At 38.3% G+C, this 14,874-nt stretch overlaps 1 protein-coding gene across 24 annotated transcripts in view; it reads right to left on the bottom strand.

Annotated features, from left to right (window-relative positions):
• Positions 1 to 14,874, bottom strand: part of TENM3 (teneurin transmembrane protein 3) — a 1,282,904-nt gene that overhangs the window by 212,133 nt on the left and 1,055,897 nt on the right. Inside the window, exon 1 of one of the 24 annotated variants that reach the window (XM_045452531.1) lies at positions 8,848 to 9,216. The exons of the other annotated variants lie outside the window; for them this stretch is intronic. The gene's annotated coding sequence lies outside the window, so the exon portion shown is untranslated. Of the gene's footprint in view, positions 1 to 8,847; positions 9,217 to 14,874 lie in introns of those variants that run through there. 24 annotated transcript variants of the gene reach the window in all.

Genomic DNA, 14,874 nt, shown 5'->3' with positions numbered 1-14,874 from the left:
CTAAAAGGGAGTTGCTAAAAATCTAGAATCTATAAAATGTAACTTTATACATCCTAAATGCAAAAGTGGGAGGCACCATGGGAGGGAGAAATCTATGGAGGAAATTTACACTCATTAAAGTTTATTAAATTCATTAGGCTACGTACTCAACAGACATTATTTTATTTAATTCCACAGCCATTTATAATCTGTCACTACTTATTCCTATTTCATAAGCAAGAAAAGAAAGTTCTGAGAAATTAACAAGTCTGGCAATGGTCACAGAATAGGACTCCAAAGCTTTTCATACTAATTTATACGGGAATAATTATTTTTGTCAGTTTTGATTTAGACATTTGTCAAGAAGAAAATAGAGATGAAAGGTCAGCTTTAAGATTGTACTGCAGACTCTGGAAACATTGGCCTTAAACAACACATTATAGCAGATGTACTTAACAGATATACACAGAACATTCCATCCAAAAACTACAGAATGCACACTGTTCTCAGTGCATATGGGACATCTCCAAGATAGATCACAGGCTAGGTTATAAACCAAGTCTTTTTTTTTTTTTTTTTTTTTAATTTTTTTTTTCAACGTTTATTCATTTTTGGGACAGAGAGAGAGCATGAACGGGGGAGGGGCAGAGAGAGAGGGAGACACAGAATCGGAAACAGGCTCCAGGCTCTGAGCCATCAGCCCAGAGCCTGATGCGGGGCTCGAACTCACGGACCACGAGATCGTGACCTGGTTGAAGTCGGACGCCTAACCGACTGCGCCACCCAGGCGCCCCTATAAACCAAGTCTTAATAAGTTCAAGAACACTGAAACCCTATCAGGTTTCTTCCTTAACCGTAATGGTACAAAACCAGAAATCAGTTACAAGAAGAAAACTGGGAAACCCTGAAAAATGTAAAAATTAAATAGTATGTTGTTGAACAACCAATGGGTCAATGAAGAAATCAAATAAGAAATGAACAAACACCTAGAAACAAATGGAAACAGATATATGATACACCAAAATTTTGGGGTTCTTAAGAGGGAAGATCATAGTAATACAGGCTTACCTCAAAAAAAAATCTCAAACAATCTAACTTTACGTATAAAAGAGCTACAAAAGAACAAACAAAGCCCAAAGTCAATAGAAAAAAGGAAATGATAAAGATCAATGAAACTAAAACCTGGTTCTTTGAAAAGATAAAATTGACAAACCATTAGATCAACCAAGAAAAAAAAAAGAGAGAGGGTTCTAATTAACAAAGTCAGAAATTAAAGAGAAGTTACAAATAACACCATTGAATTAGAAATGATCATATGAGACTACTCTGAATAACTAGACACCAACAAACTGGACAAACTAGAAGAAATGAATGAATTCTTAAAAAACATACAGGGGCGCCTGGGTGGCTCAGCTGGTTAAATGTCTGACTTCGGCTCAGGTCATGATCTCATGGTTTGTGAGTTCGAGCCTCGCATTGGGCTCTGGGCTGACAGTTCAGAGCCTGGAACCTGCTTCAGATTCTGTGTCTCCCACTCTCTCTGCTCCTCCCCTGCTCACACTCTGTCTCTCTCTCTCTCTCTCAAAAGTAAAATAAAAAAAAAAGTTAAAAAAAAACATACAACAATCTTCTGAGCCGTGAAGAAATAAAAAATCTGATTAACTTTAAAAGGCTGAAATCAGTAATCAAATACCTCCTGACAAACAAAAAGTTCAGGACCAGATGGCTTCACCAGTAAATTCTACCAAACATTCAAAGACGATTTAAAATCTATCCTTCTAAATTCTTCCAAAATATTGAAGAAGAGGGAACACTTCCAAATTCATTTTATGAGGCCAGTGTCACCCTGATATCAAAGCCAGACAAGAAAGCCACAAAAATGGAAAATTATAGGCCAATATCATTGATGAACACAGATGGAAAATTCTCAACAAAATATTAGCAAACTTAACTCGATAATACATTAAAAGGATGATATGCCATGATCAAGTGGAATTTATTCCAGGAATGCAAGTTGGTTCAACATTATATCCATAAAGCAATCAACATGATATAGCACATTAATAAAATGAGGAATAACAATTCATATGGTCATCTCAGTAGATGCAGAAAAAAAATGTGATGAAATTCAACATCCATTTATGATTAAAAATTCTTAACCAAGTGGGTATAAAGGGAATATACCTCAACATTATACAGGCCACAGATGATAAATCCACAGTTGATACCATACTCAATGGTAAAAAGCTGAAAGCTCTCCAAGACCAGGAAATAGATAAGGAGGCCCACTGTTGTCATTTTTATTCAACATAGTATGGGGATTCTAGCCATAGCAACTAGGCAAGAAAAAGAAATAAAAGGCATCCAAATTGGAAAGGCAATAGTAAAACCGTCACCTTTTGCAGATGACATGATACTATATACGGAAAATCCTTAAGACCCCACCAAAAAAATATTAGAATAAACGAATTCAGTAAAGTAGCAGGATTCAAAATCAACATCCAGGAATCTGTAGCATATATATATAACTAATAATGTATTATCAGAAAGAGAAATAAAAAATTCCATTTATAATTGCAACAGAAGGAATAAAATACTTAGGAATGAATTTAACCAAGGAGGTGAAAGATCTGTATGTTGAAAATGATAAGACACTGATGAAAGAAACTGAAGACATAAATAAATGAAAAGATTCTATGCTCATCACTGAAAGAATATTGTTTTCTTTTTTTTAATGTTTATTTATTTTTCAGGAAGAGAGACACAGAGTGTGATCAGGGGAGGGGCAAAGAGACAGGGAGACACAGAATGGGAAGCAGGCTCCAGGTCCTGAGCTGTCAGCACAGAGTCCGACACGGGGCTCAAACTCACGGATTGTGAGATCGTGACCTGAGCTGAAGTCGGATGCTTAACCGACTGAGCCACCCAGGCGCTCCTGGAAGAATATTGTTAAAATGTCCATACTACCCAAGGTAATCTATGGATTCAGTGCAATCCCCATCAAAATTCTAATGGAATTTCTCACAGAACCAGAAGAAATAATTCTAAAATTTTTATGGAAACATAAAAGATCCTGAATAGCCAAAGCAATCTTGAAGGAGAAGAACAAAACTGGAGGTATTATGCTCCCCGATTTCAAACTATACCTTGAAGCTATCGTATTATTATTAAAACAGACAGGTGGATCAGGGGGACACAACTGAATTAAACCTACACATATATGGACAATTAATTTATGGCAAAGGAGCCAAGAACACACAATGGAGAAAGGACAGTCTCTTCAATAATGGTGTTGAAAAAAATGGACAGCCACATGCCAAAGAATGAAAGTGGACCCCTATCTTCTACCATACACAAAAATTAATTCAAATGGATTAAATACTTATGAGAACTAAAACCACAGAACTCCTAAAATACTCAACATTGGTCTTAGCAATATTTTGTGGATGTGACCCCAAAGGCAAGGGAAACAAAAGCAAAAAAATAAATAAACGGGATTACATCAAAATAAAAAGCTTCTCCACAATGAAAGGAATCATGATCAAAATGAAAAGGCAATCTACTGAATGGGAGATTCTTGCAAATCACATATCTGACAAGGGATTGATACCCAAAATACACACAAAATTCATACCAATTGACAACAACAAATCAACCTGATTCAAAGATGGACAGAGGAAATAGACATTCTCCCAAAGAAGACGTACTCAAGCGTTAGCAAGGATCGAGAGAAAAAGGAACCTTCGTACACTGTTGGTGGGAATGCAAACTGCTGCAGACACTATGGAAAACGATACAGAGGGCCCTCAAAACATTAGCAACAGAACTACCATACGACCTAGCAATTTCACTTCTGGGTATTTATCTGAAGAATACAAAAACGCTGATTTAAAAAGATATACATACCCCTATGCGTTCACTGCAGCATTATCTACAATAGCCAAGAAATAGAAACAACCTAAACATCCATCAATGGATTATATATATTATATTATTATTATATTAGAATATAATATATTATTATTAATTAGTAGTATTGTAATTAATAGTATTGTTTTATTATAATAAAATTATCATAGTATATATTAACATAATATATTAATTAGCAACATTTTGTGGATGTGACCCCAAAGGCAAGGGAAACAAAAGCAAAAAAAAAAATAAATAAACGGGATTACATCAAAATGAAAAGCTTCTCCACAATGAAAGGAATCATGATCAAGCAGTGTGGAGGTTCCTCAGAAAATTGAAAATAGGCCCTACCCTATGACCCAGCAATAGCACTGCTAGGAATTTATCCAAGGGATACAGGAGTACTGATGCATAGGGGCACTGGTACCCCAATGTTTATAGCAGCACTCTCAACAATAGCCAAATTATGGAAAGAGCCTAAATGTCCATCAACTGATGAATGGATAAAGAAATTGTGGTTTATATACACAACGGAATACTACGTGGCAATGAGAAAGAATGAAATATGGCCTTTTGTAGCAACGTGGATGGAACTGGAGAGTGTGATGCTAAGTGAAATAAGCCATACAGAGAAAGACAGATACCATATGGTTTCACTCTTATGTGGATCCTGAGAAACTTAACAGAAACCCATGGAGGAAGGGAAGGAAAAAAAAGAAAAAAGAGGTTAGAGTGGAAGAGAGCCAAAGCATAAGAGACTGTTAAAAACTGAGAACAAACTGAGGGTTGATGGGGGGTGGGAGGGCGGGGAGGGTGGGTGATGGGTACTGAGGAGGGCACCTTTTGGGATGAGCGCTGGGTGTTGTATGGAAACCAATTTGACAATAAATTTCATATATTAAAAAAAAAAAGAAAAAGAAAGGAATCATGATCAAAATGAAAAGGCAATCTACTGAGTGGGAGATTCTTGCAAATCATATATCTGACAAGGAATTAATATCCAAAGTATACACAAAATTCATACCAACAACAACCTTATAATATTAAATTATTATTATAAATTATGTTAATTATCATTATAATATATCAATAATTATATAAATTATAATTTATAATGATTTAATATTATAATAATATAATACTTTTATTATAATAATATAACAATACTATATTATTATTATTATATTATGTATATTATACATAATATACACAAGCAGGGGAGGGACGGAAAGAGACACACACAGAATCGGAAGCAGGCTCCAGGCTCCAAGCTGTCAGCACAGAACCTGAAGCAGGGATCGAACTCACAAACCATGAGTTCATGACCTGAGCCGAAGTCAGACGCTTAACCCACTGAGCCACCCAGGGGCCCTGAAACTACACAGGATGTTAAATGAGGAACACAGATAAAAAAAAATGATGTGGACGTTATCTTCCAGTTTTTTAAAGACAACATTTTTTAGTATGTAGGCAGTATTTTGTCTCATTTTGAAATTTTCTGAAGCCAGTTCGTCTCTTTCTCATGGTAAGAAACCAAAATGTATTAGGTTACAAAATTTTTCTAAAAGTAATCATTCAAAAAACAAAAGAAAACAAAAAGAAACAAGGTCTGAGACAGAATTCCTTTTTTTCTTGTCCTTACAATACATCTTGGGGTTGGCAGGTTATTCTACACACTCACAATAGCTGCTAATGTAAGCATAAAATATTTTTCCTAACGTGCTTCAGGGATTACCAGAGTTATCAAATCAAACAGTACTACAAAGCACAATCCCATAGGCTCATATTTGATTATCACCACAATTTACAGCCAAATATTTGAGACAGCATTATTAAAAGTTAATGGCCTTCTGGTTTATAAAGAACTGTTAACTCTTTAACTTCTCCCATCCAAGTACTAACCAGGCCCGACCCTGCTTAGCTTCTGAGATCATTCAGGGTAGTATGGCCGGAGACTTAACTCTTTAACTTCCAACCTTCATTATATACTTCCGTGTTTACATTTTAGCGAGGACATCAAAATAGGGTCAAGTTCGTATGTGACAGTCAAAACAAAATAATATCTGCTTCCCTTATAATTTCTTGCTTCTTACCTATCATGTGAAAACACAGGATGATTCTAATTTTTTTAATCGTATGCATGTAATAAAAACAGAGTATAAGAACAGGATAAAAGTCCAATTTACGTGATCACGTTCAAGAACTGTCTTTTTGGCATGATAGCTCAATTAGAGGGATCACACCTTACATACATCACTTGGCTTAAAAAATGTTCACCAGAGGGGCGCCTGGGTGGCGCAGTCGGTTAAACGTCCGACTTCAGCCAGGTCACAATCTCGCGGTCCGTGAGTTCGAGCCCCGCGTCAGGCTCTGGGCTGATGGCTCAGAGCCTGGAGCCTGTTTCTGATTCTGTGTCTCCCTCTCTCTCTGCCCCTCCCCCGTTCATACTCTGTCTCTCTCTGTCCCAAAAATAAATAAACGTTGAAAAAAAAAATAAAAAAAAAAAAATGTTCACCAGAATCAACGGACAAAGACACGTGACATCAAACGCTTCCTCAAGCAAATCGGAAGGTATTCTAACAAAGAATACTGATTAACTTTCAAACAACGAAGATCACGAAACCCAAGCTAGAGGTAACACATCACTGTACAAAAACGAAAAGTGACCTCAGAAACACTCTTAAAATTCAAAAATGTACCACACATAATCAGCATTCAGAGCGAGATCACCGGGTTTAAGCGGTAAGCACGTTGCCGCGGCACTGAGTTGACAAAGCAGGTAAGTTTGACGATGAGGCTGTGACGTCTGCCATGCCTGCGTTCATCCTTGCTGCTCACAAAGACCAGCGTTAATGAAAGTGCTTTCTGATTTCAAGGCAGGTCAGAAATTTGAAGATTTATAATGGGGTATGGCGAATGGAACTGTCGAAAAGGGAAGTGACACTCACAATGAAATGGTCACATAATGATCTAGTTTTCATCCTAATTGGGAAAAAAAGAAAAAAAAAATCTTTGTGAAGAACCTGGCAAATGTTGTTGGGAAAAGAGGCTCACAACAAAAGAGGAAGGGAAAGGAAAAAAAAAATATAGTGCTTGCAGGGGTATTTCTTCAAAGAATTACAGAAGAGGTCAGAGATGATGTGGTGCCCAAGGAGACAGTGAATTTAGTAGATAGAGTACCTTCCTTTAAGGGCTTTATTCCCCTTTCATTTAGAATATAGAAAGGAGTCAGAACAAGACAAAAGACAAGGAAAGAACCAAACTTCCAAAATAGCATTACACTACATTATTAATAGTGTCATATTAAGAGAAATGACGGCTCTCAAAAGAGTACTTTTGTCTCTACTTACTTTAATTAAACTCCCTAGGCTTTAAAGCAAATTTGGAACTTTCTTTTAAACAGAAAAAAAAAAAAAACATCACGACTGATTAAGATTTGATTTCTGTCCTCTGATGGTCCTCAAGCACAGTTATATCCTATTCAAAGCAATAGAAACAGCGGCGGCAAAAACAAACCTCATCAAGCAATTTTCCCAAGACAGCGAAGATTTCAGCCTCTGCCCCTCTCCCTTTCTCACAGATAAATTAGTTCCTAGTGTGCCAACTTCCTTCCAGCAGGCACCGATCCATTACATTGAAACGATCCATGACATTGAAACATTACAACAAAAGTATACTAGTATGAGTGTTTCCATGAACTTTCTCTATACCAGATTACCATAACAAGTTTGCTTCAAAATAAACCGATGAGATTTAAAAAACAAATCAGCCTCAGGTATGAGCTCTGAAAATGAACACAGATAGCACATCTCTATTGCGTGGACACAACTTTAAAAATCCATTCTAGCCAACGTAATGTCATGATTCTTGACCTAACACACCTTAAAGGAATCATATTTCTTGTCTTCTCCGTGTGCATTGCCAATCTGCGCAAAACGGAAGTCATCCCCTTTCACGCATATACCCTGCCCAGCCCATCATTTCCTTCTCGACCATTTCACTTCTCCACTGAAGTCACCATTTTCTACTTGAAGGTTTGATGATTTTTTTGGCTTTTACCCTCTTTGATCGTTTGTATTTAATCATCAACGAGTTTGCAGTTAGCTGATTAAAACCATACCTTGATTGTGTGTGTTCCACTTGATTCCCATTACCTTTATCATCCCTCCCTCTCTCATTTATTAAATAAAAACCCTCGTCTGCTGACTAAGTATAAACCCTGCAAAAAAGTGTATGCTGACATTTTTGTCTATTGACTCTCTCCATGCCGGTCTATCCTGCTTACAATAGACAACTTTGTTTTCATAAGTGTATTCTTCTTGAATCAACAATGGTTCATTGCTGCCCAATCACAAGTGCAAATTTTATTTCCCCAATAACGTTCCAGTACTTTGGAGAGACGGACACAGAAGACAGGTTGACTGGACTGAAGGAGCTTATGCTGTTTGGAGATAGGACTTCCATCCTTGAAGCAGCTACAACACAGATCTCAGGCAAGTGCCAAAGAATAATTTAAAAAAACCAACCCAAACTATAGGGGGAAAACAAATATGGAAGCCTTTGTTCTGTGCTGGGGTTAGTTAACCTTAGGTAAACCGAAGGGAGAAGCAAAGATATAAGCAAGTCAAATCGGCCATGATAAAGAACAGCTGGAGATGAGCGGCAACACTGGTTTGGAAAATAAGTGAAGAACAAAGTGAGACCAACTGATGACTTTAAAATCCAAGTAGGAGAATTTTTACTTGATATGGTAAGGCCATGCAGAGGGTCCTCGGAAGAGATTTATTACGAGGAAAGAAGTCGAAGGATGATTAACCCGGGGACTCGCCTAGGGTCTAAGGACCTTGTGACAGCATTTGGCTAAAGTGATGACTGTCTTTGTAAGTGTGGAGGCTGAACAGACTCATTTGGTAATGGTTCATTCATTCAATCCACATATACCTACTGGGCACTTACCACAGAATGAGGGACACGTTAGTTAAAAAAAGTAGGTTTTCGCTAGGCTGATAATGGTTTAGAAATTTTTACACATTAGGATGTCTTGTTGAGATATCTTAGAGGCTGCTGAGTATTTGAGGAATTGAAAGGAGAGCTGAAACTGGAAAAAAAGTGCGTTACTTATTTGCCTGATAAACATATAGCTATTAGTGTTTAAAGCAGATTATACTCCTCAAATTTATATATATTTTCTTCCGGATTCATTGTATGTTCTATGTCGTTCTATGTATCCACTTGATGATGACTCCATCGCTATTCCTGAAGTTAACTATTACAGTTTCCTATGTAACCTACTGAAGGCTTAAAAATTCCTTGTAGATATTCATTCCTTCATTATAGCAATCCTACAGAACGGGGGGGGGGGAGGGGGTCTTCATTTAAATGCTTAATATCTTTAGAAATGCCTCCCGGGCTGATATTCCATCCAATTCCAACAAGTAAGACACAAATTACCTCCTTCATTTATTTATTGATCGCTTCATTCAATAATTCATACAAAGACATATACATTGAATGCCTCCAGTATTTCAGGTACCTGCCAGGTACTAGTGATTCAATGTTCGGTTAAACAGATAGTTTCCTGCCCTTTGGCAGCTCCCACTGTGTCTGACTCCAAAGCTTTTCTCCTACACTGCCCTCCCACTCTTGGGTATAAGCATACAAAGAGATTAAACACTATCCGGTAAATTATCGAAGAGATGAAATACGCTCATTTCTGAAAGAGTCACACGAGGCTTTTCTGATAAAACAATGCTGGAGTTATCCCAAGGCATGCATATTTCGGGCAGAAGAGCAGACAGAGGAGATTCCAGGACAACTGGGAAAGAAGCAAAAGCAAGAAGACGACGTGATGTGCAGAAAAGCAGTAGTTCACGTTGGCTAGGGCGTGATGGGTGGGGGAGGCGCTGGGAGAGGGCAGGCGGAAGGCAAATGACTTAGGAGATGAAGTCGGAAACATAGGACGGAGGAAGATTTTGATGAGCCTTGCCTTGTGTACGGGTTACAGAATTCACACACATATCGTACTGGCACCAGGAAGGTGCTTGAATGGTTTGAAGCAAATGAATGACAAGGTCTGATGCATTTTATGAAGATCACTTTGGCACCAGCATCGGGGATGGATGTGGGGTGAGTGAGTGAGTGTGTGTGTGTGTGTGTGTGTGTGTGTGTGTGTGTGTGTTATGTTTGCATGAGTGGTGAGGGATGAAGGTTAGTAGATATTCGTTCGCACTACTGCATGGAGTCCATAAACCCAAGCCCATGATGGGAATAAAGATGTGGGGCCACGTTCAAAAGATAATTAAGAGGTAGAATAAACTGATTACCTTAGCAACAGATTAAATACAGGGTAGGCTAAAAGAGAGAGATGTGCATGGGATTTTCAAAATACTTTCAGAAATATCTTTCATCTTTCGGGGCACCTGGGTGGCTCGGTCGGTTAAGCATCTGACCCTTGACTTCGGCTCAGGTCATGATCTCATGGTTCCTGGGTTGGAGCCCTGCTTTGCTTTGGGCTGAGTTGACCACAGAGAGCCTGCTTGGGATTCTGTCTCTCCCTCTCTCTCTGCTCCTCCCCCACTTTTGCTCTCTCTCTCTCTCTCTCTCTCTCTCTCTCAAGATAAATAAACTTAAAAAAAATTCTCTCTTATCTTTTAAAATTACTTAAAATCACACAATCTCATCACGTTAACCCTATTTGGCTCTCCCTCCTCTCATCATTCTGGAAAAATCTATCCAGAACGGGTTTATATTTCTGCTAAACTGTGGGTGTTACAATTTTTTCCTCACCAGTGCACTGTAGTATTTATATTGCCTCTTATTTGAAATTGCAAAGTCTATCTTTGTAACCCTCCATGGTGTTGAGGAAAACATAATACACAAGTCTCTGTAAACCAAATTCTTTTCTTTTTTCTCCCACATTCAAGGTGCTTTTCCACACAAGCCACTCACATCAAAAACAGACAAAGAGGCAGAAGGAAAAAGAATCATGGGAAGGAAGCAAATGGAATCAATGGAAACTGAACCTGATTTCTGAAAATGATGCTCATCACTGGGGTTGTAAGTAAGGCAATTTGACAGTAAATTATATTAAAAAAATAACATGATGCTCATGATGTGGCAGGGTGGAGACAAAGAAACAGGTAACAAAAAAATCTATGGAATAAATGTCAAAATCATGGATAGTGGATTTTTTTGGAAATTGGCTGAAACATAAGCCTGGGTTCACTCTTATTTTAAGTTGGATTCTGCTTACAGTAACGCTTTATTGCACCCTGAAAGTGAAAGGAATTGAACACAGCCTAGACTGTTGCAGACGGTGCCCAAACCTTGGACATAATGGATAATAACAAAGGAAAGCACAGAAAAGTGGCTATTTTTACACGGAGACTCTTACTGCTTAACTGATTACTACTCACATGTGTAGATGACGATTTGAAGATAGAAATTCCATGTCATATCTAACTTTAATATAGTGCTCTGTCTAAAAAGGATTTCTTGCTTTTCTAAGTCCAACAACTTTAACTCATTTTGATTTCCCAAAATACAGAAACATGGTCCCCAAGAAGTGCTTTATAGAATATTTAAAATAAACCTAAGTGTACATGTGCATGTATACTTTATGTATAAATGTTTATGCAAATGAAGACAACCATGAAGACAGAGATGAGTCGCAAAGTAAAGCATTATAAACCTATAATTTGCTTTTGTTACCATTTTGGAAGGGAGTAGGATATAGAATATTAAAAGTCCCTGTCTTTTTAAATTTTTATCTATTTTAAAAATTTTTAATGTTTATTTACTTTTGAGAGAGAGAGAGAGAGAGAGAGAGAGCGTGCACGCGCATGAGCGGGGGAGGGGCAGAGAGCAAGAGAAAGACACAAAATCCAAAGCAGGCTCCAGGCTCCGAGCTGTCAGCACAGAGCCTGACGCGGGACTTGAACCCACGAACCATGAGATCATGACCCAAGCTGAAGTCGGACGCTTGACCGACTGAGCCACACAGGTGCCCCTGTTAACCAGTGTTTTTAACTGAAACATTTGAGACAATTGTAGATTTATAAGCAATTTTAAGAAATAAAACAGAGAGGTATGTGGACAATCTGCTTGGTTCCCCTCAACGGGAACTTGCAAAACTTACACCAGGATATTCACATTGATAAAATGCACCCTTCTTATTCAGATTTCCTCAATTTTACTTGAAGTCCTGGGTGTATGTTGGCGGCGGGGGGGAGGGGGGAGGGCGGGGGTAAGTGTGTGTGTGTGTGTGTGTGTGTGTGTGTGTGTGTGTGTGTTTTACTATTATTTTACTACATGTCTGTGGTGACCAGTTTTAAACATAAGTTTGTTAATTGCTTCTTCGATAATTAGAACCTTTTGTTTATAAGAGCCTTTGTTTATAAGATAAAAACTGCAGTTGTAAAACCAAAGATTGTAGTTCGTGTTATCTTGAAGTTTAGCAGAAGTTGGTGGGATAATCTGTAAAGATAGCCAGATTTAAGGCCTATCTGTAAAGTTATTTTAGAAAAAGGAAACATATGCTCTATATCTATAAGCAGAATAAATTGTTTTACCATCTGCAATTGCATTGTAAAGGTTTTCCTTTTTGAAATAAGTTTTATTGAGAAGTTTATACCTTATTACCACCCAATCCTGTGGGCATGACAGGTGCCGGGTGGGGCGGGGTGGGGGTGGGGGGCGCGGTGTGGAATTTGCAGGGCAGTGGCCGGGAAGAGAAAAAGTGGAACAAAAACGTAATCAAATTTAGGTGTATTAATTGGTTATTTGTCAATTACCACTAAAGCTTTATCTACACATATCATTTGAAATTATTATCAAGAAGGCAAAAATAATAGATTTTACTCTGTGTTTTCATTTGAGTTCAAGTATACAATAGATAGCACCTATGAATGGCTCAAGGAAATGCTTTAACATTTTAAATAATTCTTGGTACAGTAGGTCAGAAAAATTCCTTCGCTTAAAGATGTCTCCTTCACTTCTAAAGCAAGGAACTTGCAGAAGTTTTTAAAATACAATTTAGAAGAAAGGGCAATAAATAAATTCATGAAGTAATGCATACCAAATGAAAACAATCCGTAAGTTAAACCCTTCTTAGGAGTATCCTTTCTGGAATACCGTGAAGGAGAAATTAATGAATAGATAAATAAGAAATAATAAAGCTGTGGTAAATTGCAGTTCTTTTAAGAGTAGAAATCTGCATGTTATTGGAATCAATTTGATATGATCGGTCATTTTTTTAAAGTTTATTTATTTATTTAGAGAGACAGAGAGAGAGAGAATCCCACGCAGGCCTCACGTCATCAGCGCCAAGCCCGACACGGGGCTTGAGCCAAGATCAAGAGTTAGACACTTAACCGACTGAGCCACTCAGGGGCCCCTTGACTGGTCACTTTTAAAAGATTAAAAAAAGGCATAGGAAAGAACACGAATGTCTAGCCTCACATAGCAAACCTAAATTTCTAAGTTTATGGGACTTTGGATTCACGGTGAGAAAGGCAGAAGGCAGCATGCCCAAGAACTAAGCTTTTGTGAATTAAAATATTTTTCTGCACTTCAAGTGGAAAACACTTTGAGCTAAAGGCCTTTAAGAATTCATTTTAGGGGCGCCTGGGTGGCGCAGTCGGTTAAGCGTCCGACTTCAGCTCAGGTCACGATCTCGCGGTCCGTGAGTTCGAGCCCCGCGTCGGGCTCTGGGCTGATGGCTCAGAGCCGGGAGCCTGTTTCCGATTCTGTGTCTCCCTCTCTCTCTGCCCCTCCCCCGTTCATGCTCTGTCTCTCTCTGTCCCAAAAATAAATAAATGTTGAAAAAAAAAATTTTTAAAGAATTCATTTTAGTTGTTGGTATGGTATTATAGCTAATTATTTTTATTCCTGAACAACGAACTATGTGTTTCCTGCTGTAGAAAAATAAGTAGTAATAAATTATGACACACACGTAAAAGAACCTCTGCGTAAGTACACTCCTTTCAATGATGCGCTTTCCTTACTACTAAATACAACATTTTAATGCTTGCGAAGATCTAGACGCAAACTACGAATAAACTTTCTTTTAAATATGGAATCACACAAAAAATCCAATTCGAATATAAAGCTTCAGTACTTCCTTTTCCTCTATCGGTTTCTCTATAAACCATCTCAAATCCTCGAGAAAATCTTTAGAAACGTCAACAGATTCCCTGCTTGGAAGGCATCAATACCTGTGGCATTCATTCCATCCGGGAAACGAGGCTGAAACACAAACACGCTGGATTTTCAATATTCCCTTTCGCTTCTATTACACCCCTGTCTCTTCTTAATATTCGTGATCGTGTCTACAAAACTGCATCATCGCGTTCCTGTGATGCTTTCCCGAAAACAGAACTCAGAGGCTTGATTCCCATGTCAAAAACTCCCTTAAATGTCTATTCAGAGGAACACGCCTGAAAACTTATCGTAATACGCTGCAGAAATTTCTTCAGGGCGCCTGGGTGGCTCAGTCGGTTAAGCATCCAACTCTTGGTGTCAGCTCAGGTCACGATCTCATGGTTCACGGGCCTGGGCCCCGCGTCGGGCTTTGCGCGGACACTGCGAGCCTGTTTGGGTTCTCTCTCCCCCTCTCTCTTTGCCCCTCTCCTATTCGCGCTTGTACACTCTCTCTCTCTCTCAAATAAATAAAACTTTAAAAAAGCAATTTCTTCAAAATTAACATTTTAAATTGACTTCATAAATTTGTGTTGTCAGGATCTGAAACACATGTAGCTCCTGTGCATCTGCACACGCTATTGGCTAGATTCCAAAAAGTCTTATTATTCACGTGAGTCCATCTACTCAAAGCTCAACAATACGGATACACAAAAACTATGCACTGTCTTTGGGATCTGGTCAACTTTGGTTTGAACCCCTGCGTCTCATTTTTCTAAGGCAGAAAATGTGGATTAACAGCCAGTACCCTGGAGGTCCAAGGAGAATGAAACTCAATGAGACAGT

Source organism: Leopardus geoffroyi, chromosome B1 (genome assembly GCF_018350155.1).
Source record: "Leopardus geoffroyi isolate Oge1 chromosome B1, O.geoffroyi_Oge1_pat1.0, whole genome shotgun sequence".
NCBI classification, from domain to species: Eukaryota; Metazoa; Chordata; class Mammalia; order Carnivora; family Felidae; genus Leopardus; species Leopardus geoffroyi.
The sequence above is the reverse complement of the archived record's forward strand: the minus strand, read 5'-3'. Positions and strand labels throughout refer to the sequence as shown.